This window comes from Lacerta agilis, chromosome 16 (genome assembly GCF_009819535.1).
Source record: "Lacerta agilis isolate rLacAgi1 chromosome 16, rLacAgi1.pri, whole genome shotgun sequence".
In the NCBI taxonomy this organism is placed as follows: Eukaryota; Metazoa; Chordata; class Lepidosauria; order Squamata; family Lacertidae; genus Lacerta; species Lacerta agilis.
The window spans coordinates 12874136-12895603 of NC_046327.1; the positions used below are offsets into that span (position 1 = coordinate 12874136).

The 21468-nt window shown below is 41.8% G+C and overlaps 1 protein-coding gene across 3 annotated transcripts in view; it reads left to right on the forward strand.

Moving 5' to 3' along the window:
• Nucleotides 1-21468, forward strand: part of LINGO2 (leucine rich repeat and Ig domain containing 2) — a 580298-nt gene that overhangs the window by 212187 nt on the left and 346643 nt on the right. The window contains exon 4 of one of the 3 annotated variants that reach the window (XM_033173426.1): nt 17448-17534. The exons of the other annotated variants lie outside the window; for them this stretch is intronic. The gene's annotated coding sequence lies outside the window, so the exon portion shown is untranslated. The remainder of the gene's footprint in view (nt 1-17447; nt 17535-21468) is intronic. 3 annotated transcript variants of the gene reach the window in all.

The following is a 21468-nucleotide window of genomic DNA, read 5'->3' on the forward strand; positions in this document are numbered from 1 at the left end:
CTCAGTTTTATAACTATGCTGTCTTCTTCCTGGACCGGGCACTTGTCTTTCAGTTTCAGCCATGTTGCAATGCAGCCTCCATTTTAAGAGCAGAGGAAAGCCGCCTGTCTGCTGCCATCTGTTACGAGTCCTCCATCTCTGTTGTTCTTCCTCATTTAGTGAGAAGACAACAGGTTTCTGTGCTTTCTGGGGAACCGCACCTTTCCAAACAAGATAAATGTTCAATGGTTCCTTTCATTCCTTTCATTTTCCTCTGCTGAGAAATCAGTGTCAAGTGTTAATTTCCTTTCTGCTAGTGGAAAGCATGGCCAGTCCATCCATCTGAAGTCACTATGGCATAAAGGGACTCTACTGGTCCTAGACCTGAGGTCAAACTCCCTCCCCTCCTTCTAAGATTGATTATGCCAATAGAAAAATGGCCTAAAACCATCCTCGCTATGCTTTAGACATAGTGAATAAGACTCATAAGCTATGGATAATGATTTTGTTTTCCCTTCTCTATTCCCCATTAGGGACTATACTCTTCTATGTAACAAGGGGAGCATTTCTAGGTCATGGGTTTTGTGTTGTTGTTTTTTTCATTCCTGTTGTTGTACAATAAACTTGAAAAGTCCTCCCTCCACACACAAATGGAAAATTAAGCTTGTGTGCTCTTTCTCAAACTATTATTTTTTAAAGTAGTAGCGTAATTATCTGGTTCTCTACTAGTCACCAGAGCAATCAGCTAGTTATGCAAGGTTTTACCCCCCCCCTTTTATGTTCTAAATCAAAAGTTTTTATCAAAAGTTCTCAACATAAAATACAACAACACTAAAACTAATTGCCATGCTTTATTTTTAATTCAAGCCTTCTGCTCACCATGTCTGCTTTATTTCAATTGAATACGTGTCACGGTGTGTATGTGTTTCGTTATCAAGAAAGCAGGTAATTCTTAAAGATTTTATGTTTTATTTTTTCCCCTTTAAGCCCTCATCTAGCATTTCTGTGTGAAAGCAACATAAATCATAACGGGAGGGAGGAGCTTGAAAAGACCCTATGCATGAAAAAAATGCTTAATATTTATTTGTTTGTTTGTTTGTTGCCCATCTGACTGGGTTCTCCTAGCCACTCTGGGGGGCTTCGGTGGTTTGAATCCCCATGAGGGGGTGAGCTCCCGTTGCTCGGTCCCAGCTCCTGCCCACCTAGCAGTTCGAAAGCACGTCAAAGTGCAAGTAGATAAATAGGTACCTCTTTGGTAGGAAGGTAAACAGCGTTTCCGTGCGCTGCCCTGGTTCGCCAGAAGCGGCTTAGTCATGCTGGCCACATGACCTGGAAGCTGTCTGTGAACAAACACCGGCTCCCCCAGCCTACAGAGCAAGATGAGCACCACAACCCCAGAGTCATCCACGACTGGACCTAATGGTCAGGGGTACCTTTAACTTTACCTTTAAGACATCAAACATTAAAAACTTCCCTATACACGACTACCTTCAGATGTCTTCTAAACGTTAAGTAGTTGTTTATTTCCTTGAAAGTAAAAGTAAAATAATCTCTGGGTCATGGGTTCAAGTCCCCGTTGGGTAAAAGATTCCTACCTTGCAGGGGGTTGGATTAGATGACCCTTGTGGACCCTTCCAACTCTGCAATACTTTGATTCTATTCTGTGATAGTAAATGACAAGACTAATGAGAGAATGTCTATGAGAAAGCTGTCTGTGGACAAATGCCGGCCTGAAAAGCGAGATGAGCGCCACACACGCCCATAGTCAAGTTTGACTGGACTTAACTGTCCAGGGGTCCTTTGAATTTACCTTACCTTTGGTCCTTGGGTGGGTTAAAAATAACACCGCACGAAATAAAATGAGGAAAGCAGCCAAACCCTTCTGAGATAATGGAGGATTAGGCTTGGCCTAGATTTAAAACTTGATTGCAAGATGCTGGTGTCTACTGATGACACTGACAGAACTTCTCAAAGTCACAGCAAATGGCAACGCTTCCAAGTGCCCAAGCCTTGATTAGCTGGGAACCCTTTTGATCTGAATATATTGTAACTCTGCCGTGTAGCTCTTTGCAAAAGCCGTAACCTTTCGCAACAAAGACACTTTGTGTAATCAGAAGCAACCATTTATTGGGCAACCGTATATGCCCTAAATTTGATAAAATATGATAAACTGTATTAATTTAGTAATCAAATCCACGTTGAGTGACTCAAAGGAGCTCCTCCAATACAAAGGGCACTGCAAATGTCCATTTTGACTCTGCAGTGCAGAAGGCTATTATCCGAAAGTAATTGGCATTGCTTTGTCATTTCTTCCATTTAAATTTCAAATGAGATGGTACCCTTTCCTCTGGAAAAAGTGTGTTTTACATCTATTATGCAGCTACATGAAGAGTTTCATTTTAATGATCCCTCTGTAGTTCTTTTTACGTTAGATACAAATGCAACTTTGTGATTCTGTCATCTCTCCTTTTGAGAACTTCCTCAGAGCACTTCAATTTGCTGTCACAAATAGTGACACATTTTAGATTGTGGGACTTACTGAAATAATGAAGTCTGCCTTTGACTTTCCTTCATGCTTCACTCGCAACAAAGTACACTGTACATATGCCATGCTTTTGTCATCTTGCTGACGTCTTTATGCCCTCCCTCCTCCTTTACCAGAATTACAGCAGTGTCTTTGAAAATGGTCTGTCTTCATCAAGTACTCATCACAGTAAATTGTGCAACTGCTGAGTTACTCTCAAAGAATAAGTGAAATGAGAAAAGAATGGACATGGCGCAAAAGTAGTTTGCCCACAAAAATGGGGAGGGAGGACTACAATTCACATGACAACAGCTGATGTCAGTCCCTGTGTTGCTGCTGTTGTTGTTGTCGTTGCTGCTGCTGCTTCTGTAGTAAAATTTAAGGTAACGTTTTTTGGGAGCAGGTGGCGCTGTGTCTAAACCACTGAACCTCTTGTGTTTCCTGATCAGAAGGTTGGCAGTTTGAATCCCCTCGACGGGGGTGAGCTCCCGTTGCTCTGTCCCAGCTCCTGCCCACCTTGCAGTTGGAAAGCATGCCAGTGCAAGTAGATAAGTAGGTACCACTGTGGTGGGAAGGTAAACGGTGTTTCCGTGCGCTCCGGCTTCTGCCGTGGTGTTCCGTTGCACCAGAAGCGGTTTAGTCATGCTGGCCCCATGACCCGGAAAGCTGTCTGTGGACAAACGCCGGCTCCTTTGGCCTGAAAGCGAGAAGAGCGCCACAGCCCCATATTCTCCTTTGACTGGACGTAACTGTCCAGGGTCCCTTTAACTTACCTTTAATAAAATTTATATACCGTCCTATACCCATAGGTCTCAGGGAGGTTCATAACACAATGTTACATTATACTAATCACAAAATACAAAATAAAAATAATCAAAGCACAAAATACATAATAAAAATAGTCAAAACCAAAAGACAGTAAAAGGTGGATTTTCACACAGTGAGCAACTTCTCCCAAGCACTTTGAGTGTCCTCCTCTAGAGAGCTCCATATGTCTTTCACCTGTTGATTCTTGCACTGCGGTTATCAACTCCCAACCGCCAATTGTCCATTCAGCGAAAGGGTCATCACTCAGCATGGCCACAGCAAATGCCAGTCCCCACCTCTCCCTCTTTAAAAAATGTGAAGTATTTTTATGGCGGACAACTTGAGGCTGAGGAGAAAAGTGCCAGATAAGCAACTTCAGTCACCACCATATTTGTGCTGGACCCTACCTCAATGGATTTTATCTCAAAATGTACATTTCAGCCATATTTTACTTTTTTATGTTTTGAAAAGTTAATAAATATGTGTTTTTTTTTAAAAAAAAAGCAATTGCTGTGTGTGAGCGTGGTGGATGCAGTCTTTTGGGAAAGAACACTTAAACTATATTATATTAATTAATGGACCAGTTTCATCTAAACTGAATCTTTTTGCCTGCTCAGCCATAGCTACTGTTTTAATTTCTAAGCTCAGTCTCACAGCTGGAAGGGCTACTTACTCCATAACTCCATGCTTACTTTTTATTGCTCATGGTGTCTTTCTTTTGCTTATATTCCAGCATCATCTTAACTATATTTCAGTACACCTCAGCTTTGTTCGAAGGCTTAATTATAGGAACTAATTTCACCGAGAGGGAATTTATTGTGCAAGAATAAGATATGATGAAATATTTATCATTGCTGCAGTCAGCAAAATATACAGATAGATAACCGTTAGGGGAACTGTGCCCGGTGTACAATGACAAGACTTTCTGGATCACTAAATACACTGTTCAAGTACAATAGTAATATGATGTTAAACTCTTCCATCAAAGATTTATGGGGACAGAAACAAAGCTGTACTACACCTGCCTTCCCCAAGCTGGTGCCCTCCATGTGGTTTTTTTGGACTACAGTTCCCAACACCCAGAGTCAGCATGGCCAATGTGCAGGGATGGTGTGGGTTGGAGTCCAACAGCACCAGGATGGCACCACGTTAGGAAAGACTGCACTGCATGTTGGTTATGATTTCCTAAGGCATTGGGATTTCTCCAACTTTAATGAGGTGGTATTTTGAAAACACTCCATAATACTTCACCTGCTGAGCTTTGGGGAATTCGCATCAAAAAGAAAAGGGGAGTTGTGGGTTTTTAGAGCACTCTGTGATGATATTTCACAACAAAATAAGGACAATATTCCGTTTCCCGGGATATGGCTGCATTCTCCTTGGAAACATAGGTAAAAGGTAAAGGTAGAGGACCCCTGGATGGTTAAGTCCAGTCAAAGGCGACTATGGGGCGTCTCACTCATCTCACTTTCAGTCCTAGGGATCCGGCGTTTGTCCACAGACAGCTTTCTGGGTGGTGTGGCCAGCATGACTAAACCACTTCTGGTGCAACGGAACACCATGACGGAAACCAGAGTGCACAGAAATGTCGTTTACCTTCCTGTCGTAATGGTACCTATTTATCTACCTGCACTGGTGTGCTTTTGAACTGCTAGGTTGGCAGGAGCTGGGACAGAGCAATGGGAGCTCACCACATCACGGGGATTTGAACCACCGACCTTCCGATCAGCAAGCCCAAGAGGCTCAGTGGTTTAGACCACAGCGCCACCTGCGTCCCAGCCTTGGAAACATACATAAAGCTGAAAGAGAAAGGTGGAAAAGCAGCAATCTTTGCCACTTCCTTTTTTTGAGGGATGGCCAACTCAGTTTTGTTCAGAGTAAACCCACTGAAATTAAGACCCATTCATTTCAGTTGGCCAACCCTGAGTAAAACTCGATTGAATAGCACTCCTCTGTGTGTTTTTCAAGGTTCAGATTAATTCTAGCAGAACTGACTCTTACCCCCCAATCAGTTTGAAAAGTGAACTGTGTGCACATGCTTACTCTTTCTTTGTCATGGGGTGGGGTGGGGGTGATCCAGTAGGGAAGAGAGAGCATGACTGGAGGAGATTGCGCTCACAGCTCTCACTCTGAAATCCAAAAGTGCTCATGGACCGGAAAACGTTGCTGGCCCCTGATGTGGAGGGTCACTGCTACCAGGGTTGGATTTAGGTCTGATGAGGCCCTAAGCTACTAAAGGTAATTGGGCCCTTTATATGTCCAGCTGTCCTTTGTCAACTACAAATTGTACCTATTTTTGTGTTGAATACATGCTATATGGTAATTTATGGACCCAATAGGTATCTAAAGCCATTTGCACATAACAATATATGTATTTTATCAAAGTAATTGTTGAACTGAAATACAATTAAGAAGAAGTATATTAATAGTGAAATACAATTAAGAAGAAGTATATTCTTGGGGGGTCCCCAAGAGAGGGGCCCTAAGCTATAGCTTGTTTAGCTTATACAGTGGTACCTCGAGTTACGTACTTAATTGGTTCCGGGGTGCCGTTCGTAACCCAGAAATTGCACTATGCGTGAACTGCGTAGAACGCTTCTGTGCATGCGTGGAACATGCGCACACCGAAAAAACTTCCAGGCTACCAGAGTACGTAACACGAAAATACGTAACCTGAAGCGGACGTAACCTGAGGTACAACTGTATGTAAATCCAGCACTGACTGGTACCCTATCCCTCCTGTAATTCATATTTACTTTCCACATCAACATCAACTGCACCTCAAAGGTAACATAAGAATGAGCCCTTAAAAGGGACAGAATTGAGACTTGCATGTACTAGCAGTAATCTGTCTGTGAATGTTAAAAAAAGGAATCTCATGACAGACACAACAATGAAAGGCCGATGGACTTTGACGACTCTCTTCGGATTTTGATAGAACTGTTCTGTGGTGCAGCTATCCCTAATTAAAAATCAGCACTCAAAACACTTCGTATCAGAAAGGTTACTGTTTAGGATAATCCAGAAACTGCTAATAATTCAATAAAAGCTTCTCTGTAAGGGAACTAAAACTCCAGGAGATAGGATCTTTAATTACCGTCTCCTCTGAAATACCCTCTTCAAGTTCTCATTCTTTAGATATCAGTATTTATGAATCAAATGATTCTTTTGGTTTTATCACAGGAAGAGAAAATCTATCTATTACCCTCTGTGGTGACCCAGAGCTTTGTTGGGTAAAAATGAAACCCCTCTGCCTCAGCATGAGGAAAAAAAGTATTAGTTAATGTTTTATTCTAATCTTCATGATGTTCTTTCAGAGTTTTGCTTACTGTGGTCTGTATTATCTGGTCTGCCTGTTGCTTTCTCTCCTCCACTTTTTAAAGCTCTGATAAGTTTGAATTATTTTTTTTTGGGGGGGGGGGGGATAAAGCAAAGTGTTGTGCGTGGAATAAATGAAGACCAGCTGACTAATGGGGAACACCCCATCTAATGCATCTTTACTCATTTGCATGTCCTGTTGCATGTAATAGGACTGACTCCCTCATAAGTGTGTTTAGGATGGCAGCCTGAGTATCTCACCGATGAGTTTCTTTACCTTATATAGTAATTTATTTATTTATTCAGGACGTTTATATACTGCTCTTCATAATATTTATCCCAGGGAAGTTTACAATACCACCTGAACCAAAATAATAGTAAAATATGCAATAGACCATTTTTTTAAAAAAAACAACAACCAAGCAATTAAATAATGCACAAAATAGCAAAGCAAAACTTACAGTGTGAGACCACAAGATGCACCCCCAAAATATTAACCTGCAAATGAACCAGATAATTTGTGACCAGCTTGCTAGCTAGATTTGGAGGGCTTTCCCCTTGCTCTTTGGAAAGAAACTGAGCAAGCAAGCATTTTTATATTTGATTTCATGTATTCCGAGCTATCTGCATTAGCAACATGGCTGAATCTCACCTGAAGCCGACAACTCATTTCTTCCATTATTCTTCCTATCCATAGTTGCCCTGCCTTATTTGTCCATTGTTTCCCCCTTCACTACCTGGACCTCCATGCTAACTTCTTTCCACTCCAGAATTTTATTTCACCCCCATTTTTTCCTCCTTCCCCTCCCTCAAGTCTTTATTTTTTAAAAAATAATAATATTTATTGAAGAATTTTTAAGCAAAACATCGAAAAACAACAAAAGACATTTCAAACAAACTACATTAAACAAAAATAAAAAATACAAAAAACACTACACCAAAAAAGAATCTATTCTCTTAAAAAATCTGTAATTTCCTCACATCTTAATCGGACTTCCTCCTGTCTCCTCCAACTGCGTCCCTTGCAAATATCTTAGGTAACTTCCCAATTAATCAATATCTAATCTACTTCTAATATCTACAATTTTCTAACCTTCTCTTATCATTTACTTAAAAGTATAACAATATAACAATTTCTAACTCTATCTCTACATCTTACCTCACTCCTATATTCACATCATTTAAACTCGACCTTAGTATAACAGCCTGTCCTTATTTTCAAAAAATCCAACTTTAAATCTTACAATATTTTTTTTAATACAATTTTAATTTCCTCCATTCTTCTTCCACCGTGTCGTCTCTCTGGTTGCGGATTCTCCCGGTCATTTCTGCAAGCTCCATATAGTCTCCCTCAAGTCTTTAACACTGAAATGAGGCTGAGCAACAGTGAGGGCTACTAGTTGAAGCATCAAGAGCAGCCTAGGCACTTGCCTTGGTTGGTTGTGATGCATACGAGGAGTGAGTGAGTAGCTGCTCAACCTAGCTTCAGCCTGACCCTACTGCTAATGTTGGCAGACGTTGATAATGCGCATTGAGCTAAGACATCCCCACACCATCTCCACCCAGTGGTATGTACACAGAACGGGAGATTTTGCTGCACATCAAACCATGCTGACATGTACAATGGCATGCTGCCCTTTCAGCCAGTAATGTGTGCTTGGCTGTTACTGTGACTGGAAAGCTGTTTGGCATCACTCATTGCCGGAACAGGGAAATGTGTGTGCTTTGTGGCAAGTGTGAACTATTTGCGAGCTCCCATTCTGAGGTCTGCATATGTTCAATTAAGTACATAATCCTTGTGGAAATGCTGTGCCAGTAGAACAAAACACAAAGTCTGATCCTGTTACATTTTTAATCTATTCGGGTTGCTGTGTTTGGTCTGGGATAGAGTGATGCACAATCTTTGAACTTGCCAGAAAGCAGATGCAACAGAGGTCCTAGCAACTGCGTTCATAATTGGCTTCCCAATTTCCCAAGTTTATTTATTTATTATTATTATTCTAAACCATGACATTTCTAATTAGATGCAGGTGGAACAAAGAGTAAAAGCTTTCCAAATTAATCACAGCATTATGATTTTGAGTGGTCTAGCTATTAAGGAAGAAAAATAACACTTAACATTTACCCCTTTAAAGTGGTTGTGCTCTCCCTCCTCCCTTCTTGGCCAACAAATTTAGACAATAAGCAGAGAATCAGCCAAGTATACTTATCTCTTTACCATTTAGAACAGAAATTTAAACAATGGAGAACTGCTCTGCTCTTTTACTATAATTTGCTGCCACTCATTCTGTGAATTACATTGTTACAAATCCATTCTTACATTGTGTGAACAATTTTGCTTCTTGTTTTCTTTCATGCATTTCAAAAATTAACTCGATCGCACACACAAAAAGCCTCAGCTTCTAGGGGTAGGTGGACATGTTTGCTTGATGTGTTTGTTTTCCCCTTGGGCAGATGCACACCATACATTTAAAGCACATCCATGGCACATTTAAAGGAATCCTGGGAACTGTAGTTAGTAAAGTATGAGAGGCAAATGGGAACATTTCCACTAGCACACAAGATTATGATACAAAAAGGTATCCCTGTGCAGTAGCAAAAGTGTGGTGTTGGAAATATCCACCTTTGAATTTGCTTTTCAGTATGTGGTAGGGTATGACCATCAAGAGAGCTGGACCATCAAGAAGGCTGATCGCCGAAGAATTGATGCTTTTGAATTATGGTGCTGGAGGAGACTCTTGAGAGTCCCATGGACTGCAAGAAGATCAAACCTATCCATTCTCAAGGAAATCGGCCCTGAGTGCTCACTAGAAGGACAGATCCTGAAGTTGAGGTTCCAGTACTTTGGCCACCTCATGAGAAGAGAAGACTCCCTGGAAAAGACCCTGATGTTGGGAAAGTTGGAGGGCACAAGGAGAAGGGGACGACAGAGGATGAGATGGTTGGACAGTGTTCTCGAAGCTACTAACATGAGTTTGGCCAAACTGTGGGAGGCAGTGAAGGATAGGCGTGCCTGGCGTGCTCTGGTCAATGGGGTCACGAAGAGTCAGACACGACTGAACGACTGAACAACAACAACAACATGACACATTACCCTAACATGTCGTTCCCCCCTTTATACATGTGCTTAGGACTTCCTATGTTCAAGATTAAAATGTGTATCAATTGCTTAGTTTTAGCCTGGTCTCCCAAAAGAATGATCACTCCAATGCGTAAGAAAGGTTGCTTGATATTTCAACATACCAGTGCTATTTTTCTAGAAAAAGAGGTGCCAGAACTCACCATGAACACTTCCCTCCTTCTCTTATAATGGCGATAGCACCAACCTGAGAGGTGCTGGTATTGAGTTCCAGCAAGTTCCGGCCGTAAAAAAAATATTGCAAAAAAAGCCTGCAAATAACAAAACCTTATGCTTACTACTGGTGGGATAATTTGTAATGGTCAGAGAAGATTCAAGACTACAAAGCAATTTGAGAACCATTGGTAGATTAACATAAAATAGCATAAAATAAGCTGTCAGTAGCCAGGGATCTCATTTAAAATATAACAACAACAACAACAACAAACAAACAAACAATTTTATTATTTATTCCTCCACTCTGGGTGGCTTCCAACACATGTAAAAATATAATAAAAAATCAAACACTAAAAACCTCCCAATACAGGGCTGCCTTCAGATGTTTTCTCCAAGTTGTATAGTTATTTCTCTCATTGACATCTGATGGGAGGGCATTTCACAGAGAGGGAAATTTGAGATGAAAACATTCTAATTTGATTTGACTGAAAACAAACCAGAATATGAAGTTGTTTATTGGTTTCAGATAAGCCAGCTGTATTGTTTGCTGAGGATACCCACTGAAATCAATAGACTTGATTCACTGATTTCAGAGGTTATACTCAGAGGATAACATCACCGATTGTTATTTGTAATGTATTTTACATTCCATGTGGAAAGGTGATACACACACATACATCAGAAGGCAGATAACCTAAGTGGACACCAAATAACCTAGCAGCAGACAGTATCTAGAAATGACAAGTTACAGGTGGGTAGCCGTGTTGATCTGCCATAGTCGAAACAAAATAGAAAATTCTTTCCAGTAGCACCTTAGAGACCAACTGAGTTTGTTCTTGGTATGAGCTTTCGTGTGCATGCACACTTCTTCAGATACACTGAAACAGAAGTCACCAGATCCTTAAATATAGTGAGGGAGTGGGGAGGGGTATTACTCAGAAGGGTGGTGGGAATGGGTGATCAGCTGATAGGTGTGGAAAACCTGTTGACGACTCTTAACGGCTGCAATTAGTCTTGCAGGGAAAGGCAAGGGGTGAGATGGCTAAAGATAGCTTTGTTATGTATAATGAGATAAGAATCCAATGTCTTTGTTCAGATCAGGTTTCTCCATGGTTTTAAGTTTGGTGATTAGTTGCAATTCAGCCACTTCTCTTTCCAGTCTATTTCTGAAATTTCTTTGTATTAAGACAGCTACTTTGAGATCTTTTATAGAATGTCCTGGGAGATTGAAGTGTTCTCCTACTGGTTTCTCTGTCTTGTGATTCCTGATATCAGATTTATGTCCATTTATCCTTTGGCGTAGGGTTTGGCCTGTTTGTCCAATATAGGGAGCTGAAGGGCACTGTTGGCATTTGATTGCATACACAATACACCCCTTGCCTTTCCCTGCAAGACTAATTGCAGCCGTTAAGAGTCGTCAAGAGGTTTTCCACACCTATCAGCTGATCACCCATTCCCACCACCCTTCTGAGTAATACCCCTCCCCACTCCCTCACTATATTTAAGGATCTGGTGACTTCTGTTTCAGTGTATCTGAAGAAGTGTGCATGCACACTAAAGCTCATACCAAGAACAAACTCAGTTGGTCTCTAAGGTGCTACTGGAAAGAATTTTCTAGAAATGACAATTCAGTGAATGTAACAGCTTTCCAGACAAGGGTGTTTTTACTCAGCCCAGGTTTCAGGTATCGTATGATTATAGCTCTGGAACATACATATCTCTGGTTATTATTCAGCATGATAAAACACACACAATGAATCCTTTTAATATCCACTGCATCTCTTTCACTTTAATTTTGGATTTTGGCCATTTGAACATTGGGGTGCTCCTCTAGTTAGGGAGAGGACTACGTTTTTTAAAAGCTTTAGCTAGGACTCTGTGGAGGCAGTCTGTGACATTTTATAACTGTGCAGATAGCAGTAATACATTCACATAAATTTGGTATAGGCAATATTGATTTTTCCAGAGTGTACTTTCTCCATACCGCGAGTCGGTTTCATGTGGGAGTGGAGCTGAATGGAGAATTTTTTTTGCCCGCAATGCTAGGTTAGCCTTTGTCAACAACAAGCCCTTTTAGATACAAAACAAACATGAAAAGTGGCCTTCAATTGGTGGAGTGGTTTTTCCTCTAATTGGCTTTCCTGTAGTTAATAGGTGTATGACAAAAGCATTCGGATTAATACGGCCTACCAGCTCTATTTATGCAAGCTCATGTGTTTCCCCAGCAGAATACATTTTCTTACGGAATATCTGGGGAATTATTTAATAGCCAACTGTTATTGCATGCCTAAAGATATTTCTGAAATAGAACCAAAATTACCTCCACCTATTGTATGGTCCCAAATTATGTGCAATAAGTACCAGCATGCCAGCAATTTTCATGGGGTTATAATTATTTTAATGTAAAATTGGAACAAGTTGAACGCAGAGGCTGTAAGGAGAGAGTGCACCTTGTAACTCGACGTACTTCTATTTAACACTTAAAGGAAGCAAAGGAGCAAACGTGGTGGCCTGGGAATAGATCCCGAGTGCATTGGGGGGGCATTTTACTGCACCCCTGCCCACCCATGATCCTTGGCAGGCGCAACAGTCATGTGCCCAAGGAGAGCAGTCATGCTGCCCTGCTAGTCTTGTGCTACTCCGCGATGATGCAGGGCTGCCTGAGGAGGATGCAACAGACATGAGTCCTGAACAGAAAGGGCACTATATTATTATTATTATTATTATTATTATTATTATTATTATTATTACGTAATAATATGAGTTATCTTTTATATTCCAAAGTAACTGGACTGAGAAAACAATAACCTGGAGTGAATACTTATGTTGTTGTTGTTCAGTCGTTCAGTCGTGTCCGACTCTTCATGACCCCATGGACCAGAGCACGCCAGGCACGCCTATCCTTCACTGCTTGGCCAAACTCACGTTAGTAGCTTCGAGAACACTGTCCAACCATCTCATTCTCTGTCGTCCCCTTCTCCTTGTGCCCTCCATCTTTCGAATACTTATACATTGCCGCGCCCAAAAAAAGAGGACGTTTGTACCCTACAGTTAGCGTGCCTGAGAACATGTGGTTTGCGCAAAATAACTGTTGCTTTTCAAGAAGGCGAGGAAGCTTTACTCATTTTATGCAAAGCACCCTGACATCCTAATACATTGTTGACAGCAGGTACTTGATGTACAATTGAGAACATTCTAAAATAGTGGTTGGTAACAAAAATATTTAATGTGGGTTAAGATTGTTTCCAGAAATTGTGTACCTTCGCTTTGTGGCGTTGCCATGGTGAAACGCGCCACATAATTGCCATATTATTCATTTCCTGGTTAAATTTGAATGCGCTGTATTCTTTGTAATCTTTGTTTTGCTGAAAGCAAAACATTAGGCTTCATATTGTTCCTGTGACTTTTAACTTTAGTCAATAGAGTAGAGCTAATTTTAAGGATTAATTTAACACAAATACAAGTATGAGTTCTGTCAGAACCGAATTGCCTCCGTTCACACATCGTGAAGTGTAGGGATGAGCAATGTCTGGTTTTCAACATCTTGATATATCACCACAATATACCGATATATCACAATCTGTGAAATGAGGATGGAACTATAGAGGAATTCAAATCTGCTATTAGTGAGTTACTTCTTAACTCTGTCTTTGATAGGAAAGCTGTTGACTCTCAGCATATCGGTGTCTGCAAGTAGTTTCGATTACTCGTTGCCCCAGTAATATATTTGTGTGTCATCATTGTTCATAGGTTCTTATGTGGCTCCTTTAAGCACTTCTCTTTGATTGATTGACTCTGTGCCAGTATGTATTTCTATAATTTCCCATGTTGGGCACAAAGGAAACAGGAATCAACACTTTAATCAATGTGAAATTGTCATTAATAATAGGTTATCACTGCTATCAGTAATGAGATGCTGCAAAAGGAAAGGAAAAGGAAACCCTAGCTGTGTGTTTCTTCCACACAAGAATCTCCCTAAGATCCCTTCTATCTATCTGAAATGCCAGGTAGAAACCTGGCCCATCTGGAAAAGGGGTACAAGTCTCCTTGGGAGAAAAACACTTAGGGAGACTGACCTCTGGAGAGAAGGAAATTGATAGGAGTTGACTGAGGTTGGGATGTGGTTCCCAACTCCAGTGCTGGCTATCAGATCTTCTGCCTATGCTAAACCTAAGGTAAAGGTAAAGGACCCCTGCACGGTTAAGTCCAGTCAAAGGTGACTATGGGGTGCTGCACTCATCTCGCTTTCAGGCCGAGGGAGCTGGCGTGTGTCCACTGACATCTTTCCGGGTCATGTTGCCAGCATGACTAGACTGCTTCTGGAGCAATGGAACACCATGACAGAAACCAGAGCGCACGGAAACGCTGTTTACCTTCCCACCGCAGCAGTACCTATTTATCTACTTGCACTGTTGTGCTTTCAAACTGCTAGTTGGCAGGAGCTGGGACAGAGCAACGGGAGCTCACCCCCTCACATGGATTCGAACCGCCGGCCTTCTGATCGGCAAGCCCAAGAGGCTCAGTGGTTTAGACCACAGTGCCACCCGTGTCCTTAAACCTGATCACGGACTGCTCTGACTTTACTTCTCACCTGACCCTACTTGCTTTGACTCTGACCTTGGATTAGTCATGGATTCTGCTTTGGTTGCTATCAGCATTGTTACTGGAAAGTCCCTTGTTTACTCAGCAGTCCAGTGGGAACAGGGCGTACCTGTAAACAGGGTTGTTGTTTTTTGCAGGAGGGAGGGAGGGTAGAACAGATTTTGGCATAGTAACCTATATACTCTTTGGCTTCCTGTGCTTCCTCTTACCAAAAAGTTACCCTGCTTTTGAAAGAAGTATTCTGCTCTCCTGATATGATTTTATCAGTCTTGCAAATGAGAACAGTGGGAGCGCGTTCACCCACCCCATGCTCCAGCAATGCAGCTTCTTTGAAGACAAGTCTGCTCCAGAAGGTCAGGGCTTTGCCAGTCCTCTTAAATGAATGAACTGTGCATATTGTGTAGAACAGTGTTTTTCAACCACTGTTCCGCGGCACACTAGTGTGCCGCGAGATGTTGCCTGGTGTGCCGTGGGAAAAATTGAAAAATTCAAGAGAATTACTTTATATATAGTCAATATAGGCACAGAGTTAATTTTTTTAACATTTTCTAATGATGGTGTGCCTCGTGATTTTTTTCATGAAACAAGTGTGCCTTTGCCCAAAAAAGGTTGAAAAACACTGGTGTAGAATGCTTTTTCAAAGTGCACATATCAGCTGCAGACCTTGCTCCTAATCGGAAGCCTGTTACGCTGTCAGTTCCTCTGAGCAGCCAGCATGAGGGGGAGAGGAATCCAGGAAGTGTGAAGCTCTATTTTGTGATAAAATAAAAGATGACTTTTCATCCTGTTTCGTCCAGGGCTCTGTAGGACATCGGTTTCTCCTCACCCTGGTTCTCTTTCTCTTCGTCTCCTTTGCACCACAAAATGCCATCTGTGTGAATGAGGGTGGGGGGTGGGGGTTGAGACCTAGCTTCCTGGTAGGTGTGACAGCTGCACAGAGAAACAACACAGCAGTTTTCTTTCTTTCTTTCTTTTTTTAAAAAAAGTTGTAGTGCCAGCAGTTTTCTCGGGCAGTTTTGACTTCAATTGGAAAAGGCTCTGTTTCTCCTCTGGTGTGTTTGATACCCTCCCCTGTGCTTTTTTATTTTATTTTATTTTATTTAAAAAATATTAGGGCAGCTGAGCCACTTTGAACTTCCCTTTTGGAGGAAACATGAAACAGGCCGCTTAAAATGTGGCAGAGAGGCCAAGCTAGCTGGTACTCTAGCAAAGTGGAACAGCATGGGGTGTCTGTGACAGCAGAAGGGGAGAATCTCTGACAAGAAGAAAGGGCATACATTTGCTTGACAGATTGAGAATGAAGTTTTGAAATGCTCAAAACGCAATCATTGTATGCCTGCCAGGATCTAAGAAGTTGGATGGTCAGAACCTTTTCGTTCCGCCCTCTGAGTCTACCCCAATGGCCCTGCCCACACTGCTACCAAGACACTGCTGCCATATTTTTGAACCTTTCCCTTATTATCCCTCTTGCTTCTTCAGTACTGACAGCCATCACTTTTGGATTCAGCAGGAATCCAAGCAAAGGATGCTGCTGTGATGGCTGCCCATACAAGGTGATGACTGAACATCTTGAACATAGGCTTTGACAATGACTCCCCATTTTTTCTAATGGTTCCCTTTGTTGAGATCTATTAAGTGGAAATGGCCGAGTTCGAACGTGGGACCTTCTAAATGCAAGGCATGGCTTCTGCAGCTGTTCATTGAACATTCATCAGTTTCTTGACTCAAAATGGGAGACCTAGTAATGATGTGGAACAGAATTCTTTTCATACCCTTAATAAATATTGCACTTAAGAGCTTATAGTTGCAAATGAAGGAGTGTCTCCACCCCCATCATTCAGCCCAGACACTGAGGTCCAGCTCTGAGGGCCTTCTGGAGGTTCCCTCACTGTGAGAAGTGAGACTACAGGGAACCAGGCAGAGGGCCTTCTGGGTAGTGGCACCGGCCCTGTGGAACACACTCACCCCATCAGATGTCAAGGAAATAAACAACTATTTGACTTTTAGAAGACATCTGAAGGCAGCCCTATTTAGGGAAGTTTTTAATGTCTGATGTTTTATTGTATTTTTAATCTTTTGTTGGAAACCACCCAGAGTGGCTGGGGAAACCCAGCTAGATGTGTGGAGGTATGTATGTATAAATAAATAAATATTATTATTACTACAGGTAGGTAGCCGTGTTGGTCTGCCGTAGTCAAAACAAAATAAAATGTGTGAAGAAGTGTGCATGCACACGAAAGCTCATACCCAAGAACAAACTTAGTTGGTCTCTAAGGTGCTACTGGAAGGAATTGTTGTTGTTGTTGTTGTTGTTGTTGACGACTATGGAGTATCTACATAAGGCAGAATGCCCTACTCCTGAGAATCCTTAAGATGTTCCATCTCTTCTTCTAAAATTGCAAGGGACACATCATAAATCCCTTCAAATCTGGCTGTTTGTGATTCCCATTCACTTTTGGGAGGGGGTGATTCTGGCTAGGTTGTCATTGAGGTGCTCTAACTTTTCAGGGTAAAGGCATCACCATCAGAATGACAGTGAGTCTTTGAGTGAGTTTTGGAAGAATGAAAAAACTCTCCAAGGGCTCAAAGTATTGAGAATGTGCTGCATATGTTACGTCCTAACTCAATAAATTTGGTGACATTTTCGTTTGTGGGTTGCAATAAATTTGGTGACATTTTCGTTTGTGGGTTGCTTCATACTTGGAGTGGAGGGGGTTGAGCGGAAAGAAAGTTGACAGAAGAAAACACTTTGGCTTTTCTTCAAATAGCTGTGCACAAGTTCATATGGCTGGTGGCTTGTTTCTGTTGAGCCCTACTTTGGCTCACTTTATTCTGATCTTGAGACTTACCTTTCAGTCATTATATAGTCAACATTTCAAAACTGAAATGGACTTCCTCCAATGTTATTTTTCTCATCTGCAGCCTGTGAAGCTGGTGCCCAGAGCTATGTTTGCTTCTTTACTCTATTGCAGCTCTGTCAGGGAGGGTTGAGACTTCAGGCTGGGAAAGGTAAAAGAGTTAAAAGAATTGTCTTTCCTGGTTTTCTTAAAAGATAGCAGCTTGCGTTTCTGATTAGATGTGGGCAGCATGAGAGAATACTCTGTGACTGCAAATCTGTATGTGCACGGATTGCTAAAAACGAAATATACAAATCTGAATGTGTGAAGGTCAAAAGTAGGAGTGGGGACACTGGGGAAGGGGGCGCATGACCACTCCCACCCCCAAGTGTTCTTTTAATGTGAGTGGGTCTTCCAGCTGAATATGGCTAAAGATGTCCACTTTGTAAAGGGATTTGAACACAGATTGACTTTCAGGAATTTGTTATTGGGTTGCTACACATGTCTAATCTAATTTGACATGTTGTCCATCCAATTTAAGGAGCTCCACACACCATGGATCTGCAAGCAACTCACAGATATTTCTTTCACACATACAATATAACATTGAAAGGGGGAATTTGCACACCTCCAATGTGTTGAGCTGTACCTACCGTTTGTGCTCACATATTTCATCACGAATGAGATGTTTGTTTCTCTCGCTTTGGCTGTTGTATGAGAAGCAGAAGAAGAAAATATATATTTCACACGTGTGCTGAGGAACAATGTATTACGAAGTAACCACAACAAATGCTCTGAAACACACTTGGTTTTTTGTTATTTTATCTTGAAACTCAACTTTCCTCAAAGCAGCTCTTGAACAATTTTGTGACTATTGGCCCCCTTTCTGATGAATTACCTTTGTTGTCCTGCCCACTGAATGTCGAACTTTCTAAACTCTACATGCGCTCTTGCCACTGAGTGTTTGCCTATACAAAAGCCCCCCAAAATGTAAAGATGCATACAGTTGTACCTTGGTTGTCGAACAGAATCCATTCTGGAAGTCCGTTTGACTTCTGAAAACATTCGACAACCAAGGCTTGGCTTCTGATTGGCTGCAGTAACTTTCTGCACTCAATTGGAAGCCATGGAAGCCACATCGGATGTTCGGCTTCCCAAAAACATTCAAAAACCGGAACACTCACTTCCAGGTTTGCATTCGGGAGCCAAAACATTATCCTGACAGTCGCAAGGCGTTTGGGATCTAAGGTACAACTGTACTTAAAGAGCAGGAGTACCGGTATTTTTCTTAATGAGAAACTCATTGCCTCTTCATTTCTTTGGCAGAATTCCTGAAAAGTTTCATTTTGTAAATCATAGATTGAAAATATTCCACAGCAAAGGATTTGAAAACTACAGAAAATTTCACAGAGGAGAGTGCCTTCATTTGTGGCTAAATATGCTTAAGGAACTGGGTTTTTTGCTGACAAATTGTGTTCTGTCCACCCCAATTCCCATCTCCTAATAGATCATAAATCTAAGCCCCAAAAAGATTGCCATGAAACTCTTACGAGTTTCATGTATGGCCATTGCAAGGTCACTATATGTGACAGGCGTCTGTGCTGTTTTTATGACAGAACTGCATTGCTGCCAACTTTATTGTATCCACGCAGGAGGCTACCGTAAGTGAAATTTGCTGAAACCTCTGGCCTTTTCTTATTTTCTTTAAAAACATAAATGACAAAAATGCACTCATGGGGTGTGTGGAAGTTGGTTGTGAAAATGTACTACATTGGACAGAACACACTCAAACTAACATACTCCCATAGTGCTGTTTCAGAGACTGCTGGGCTGTGCCATGTTTCCCACACAGTGCCACCAGTAGAGGGAGGCCACTTGCTTCTCTGCAGTGCCAGGCTACTGACCTGCTGCCCACACACTCTGCTGCCTAATGCTACCTTTTGCTTTCCATTCTGCCCTTCAGGTGCATATACGTCTTCAGGACAGAGCACTAGGGCACCCCTTAGGTCAGCACCCAGCACCAGGTTCAATGTCTTGTGGGTATTCTTCTTAAGTTCTTGCTAAGTCCCTCACCCAGGAAACATGAGGTCCCAAACATACATTTATTATTATTCATTAAATTGCTATACTGGCCTTCATCCGAGGATCACAGGGCAGTTTACAATATAAAAGCACAAAGATACATATCATAGTAAGAAACAAAAACAATACCCCTCCTCCAGACCATGGACTGTTTCATTAGCCAAAGGCCTGGGAAGAGAGAAATGCTTTTACCTGGTGCCTAAAGTTGTGCAATGAAGGCGCCAAGCGAGCCTCTCTGGGGAGAGCATTCGACAAGTAGGGATCCACCACAGAAAAGGCCCGTTCTCATGTTGCCGCCCTCCAGACCTCTCATGGGGGAGGCACATGAAGCCCTCAGGTGATGATTCCAGGATCTGGGCCAGTTCATATGAGAAGAGGCTTTATCATGTCTTAAAGTTTGCATTCAGACTATGATTTCAATAATACCCATAGTGAGGTTGTTGTTGTTGTTGTTGTTGTTGTTGTTGTTTTCTTTCAAAAGGAGACTGTAGTATGAGTGAAGAAGGAGCACTGGAACAATGCTCGTAATGAAATTGGAAGAAAGAAAACCCTTTCCTGCTCCCTACACTGTCAAATGACTCTGAAAAATGGAACAATTTTCTAAAGGCTTATCAAAATAACTGAACTTTGACCCAGTGACCCAGAAGGAGGCATTTCAGTCCAGGCTATAATGCTTGGAAAGAATTTTATGAGTGGCTGAAAATTAGGGTTTAGATTGGAAGCACCATCTCAGTCACCCGGAACCACTGTCTCTGACTGTAATCTGTTGTAAGTTTCAGAAACATATCTTCAGTCTGTTTGAAGAGGTGTGGATATGCTTCTACTGCATCAAACACAACAGGAATTGGTGCTGTTTTAAACATTGGTCAGGTGCCTTGAAGGTGGCAGTTGCTGATACTAGTATTTGCAGTGAGCACAGCTAATATAACCAGTTTTCATCTTATGTGAACGTTGTGAACATTTCATCTTCTGTGGACGTCTGCCACTACCAAAAACGTCTACTTCATTTCCCTCCCAATCATTCTGCGCCCATTAATGAGCAAGGAAGTTGCATTCAGAACCTATAAAAGAAGAAGAAGAAGAAGAAGAAGAAGAAGAAGAAGAAGAAGAAGAAGAAGAAGAAGAGTTTGGATTTGATATCCCGCTTTTCACTACCCGAAGGAGTCTCAAAGCGGCTAACATTCTCCTTTCCCTTCCCCACAACAAACACTCTGTGAGGTGAGTGGGGCTGAGAGACTTCAGAGAAGTGTGACTAGCCCAAGGTAACCCAGCAGCTGCATGTGGAGGAGCAGAGACACGAACCCGGTTCCCCAGATAACGAGTCTACCGCTCTTAACCACTACACCACACTGGCGGTGTGGTGTAGGAAGAAATAATGCAAATTAAATTCTCATGGGAGAGGTGCATGCGTTTGAAGTGGCCAATGAATGTTCATAAATGCTATTTTTAAAAACTCTACAAATCATCTCACCAGTGCCTCTGCAGCCTCCCTAGGTGCCCATGATTTGATTAAAGGCCCAGGGCAAGGCATAAGGAGACAGTACTTTCCATTGAGCCTTTTCAGATCAGGACACATGGACAGCTAGGGAGGCTGAATGTTTACTGGAAAGAAAAACGCAACACCTGTGGCCACCAGTCCACAAGAAGTAAATTATGAAGAAACTCTCATGTGATACTAACATGACTCCAAGTATAGTGAATGAGGGCTCAGTAGTAGAACTCCTTTGCTTTGTGTGCATTTGGGCACAATGTCTTGTGGATAGTCTTCTTATGTTCTTGTCTCCAGTTAAAAATTGATTTTGGGAGGTCATTACCAGGACTGTCCCAAGATCCTTGAGAACTGTTGCCAGCCAAGAGTCAGGACTGCTCCTGCCAAGCAGCAGAAGGGAGCTTCTTCAGGCAGCATCATGAGAGATGAAAGAAGGCAGGAACTGGTGTTTAAATGGGACAGCAGGAAGTTTTTTGTTTTTAAAAAAGCTATTGTTAAATCTGTGTGACACAGGAGAGATTTTAGCTCTGCTTTT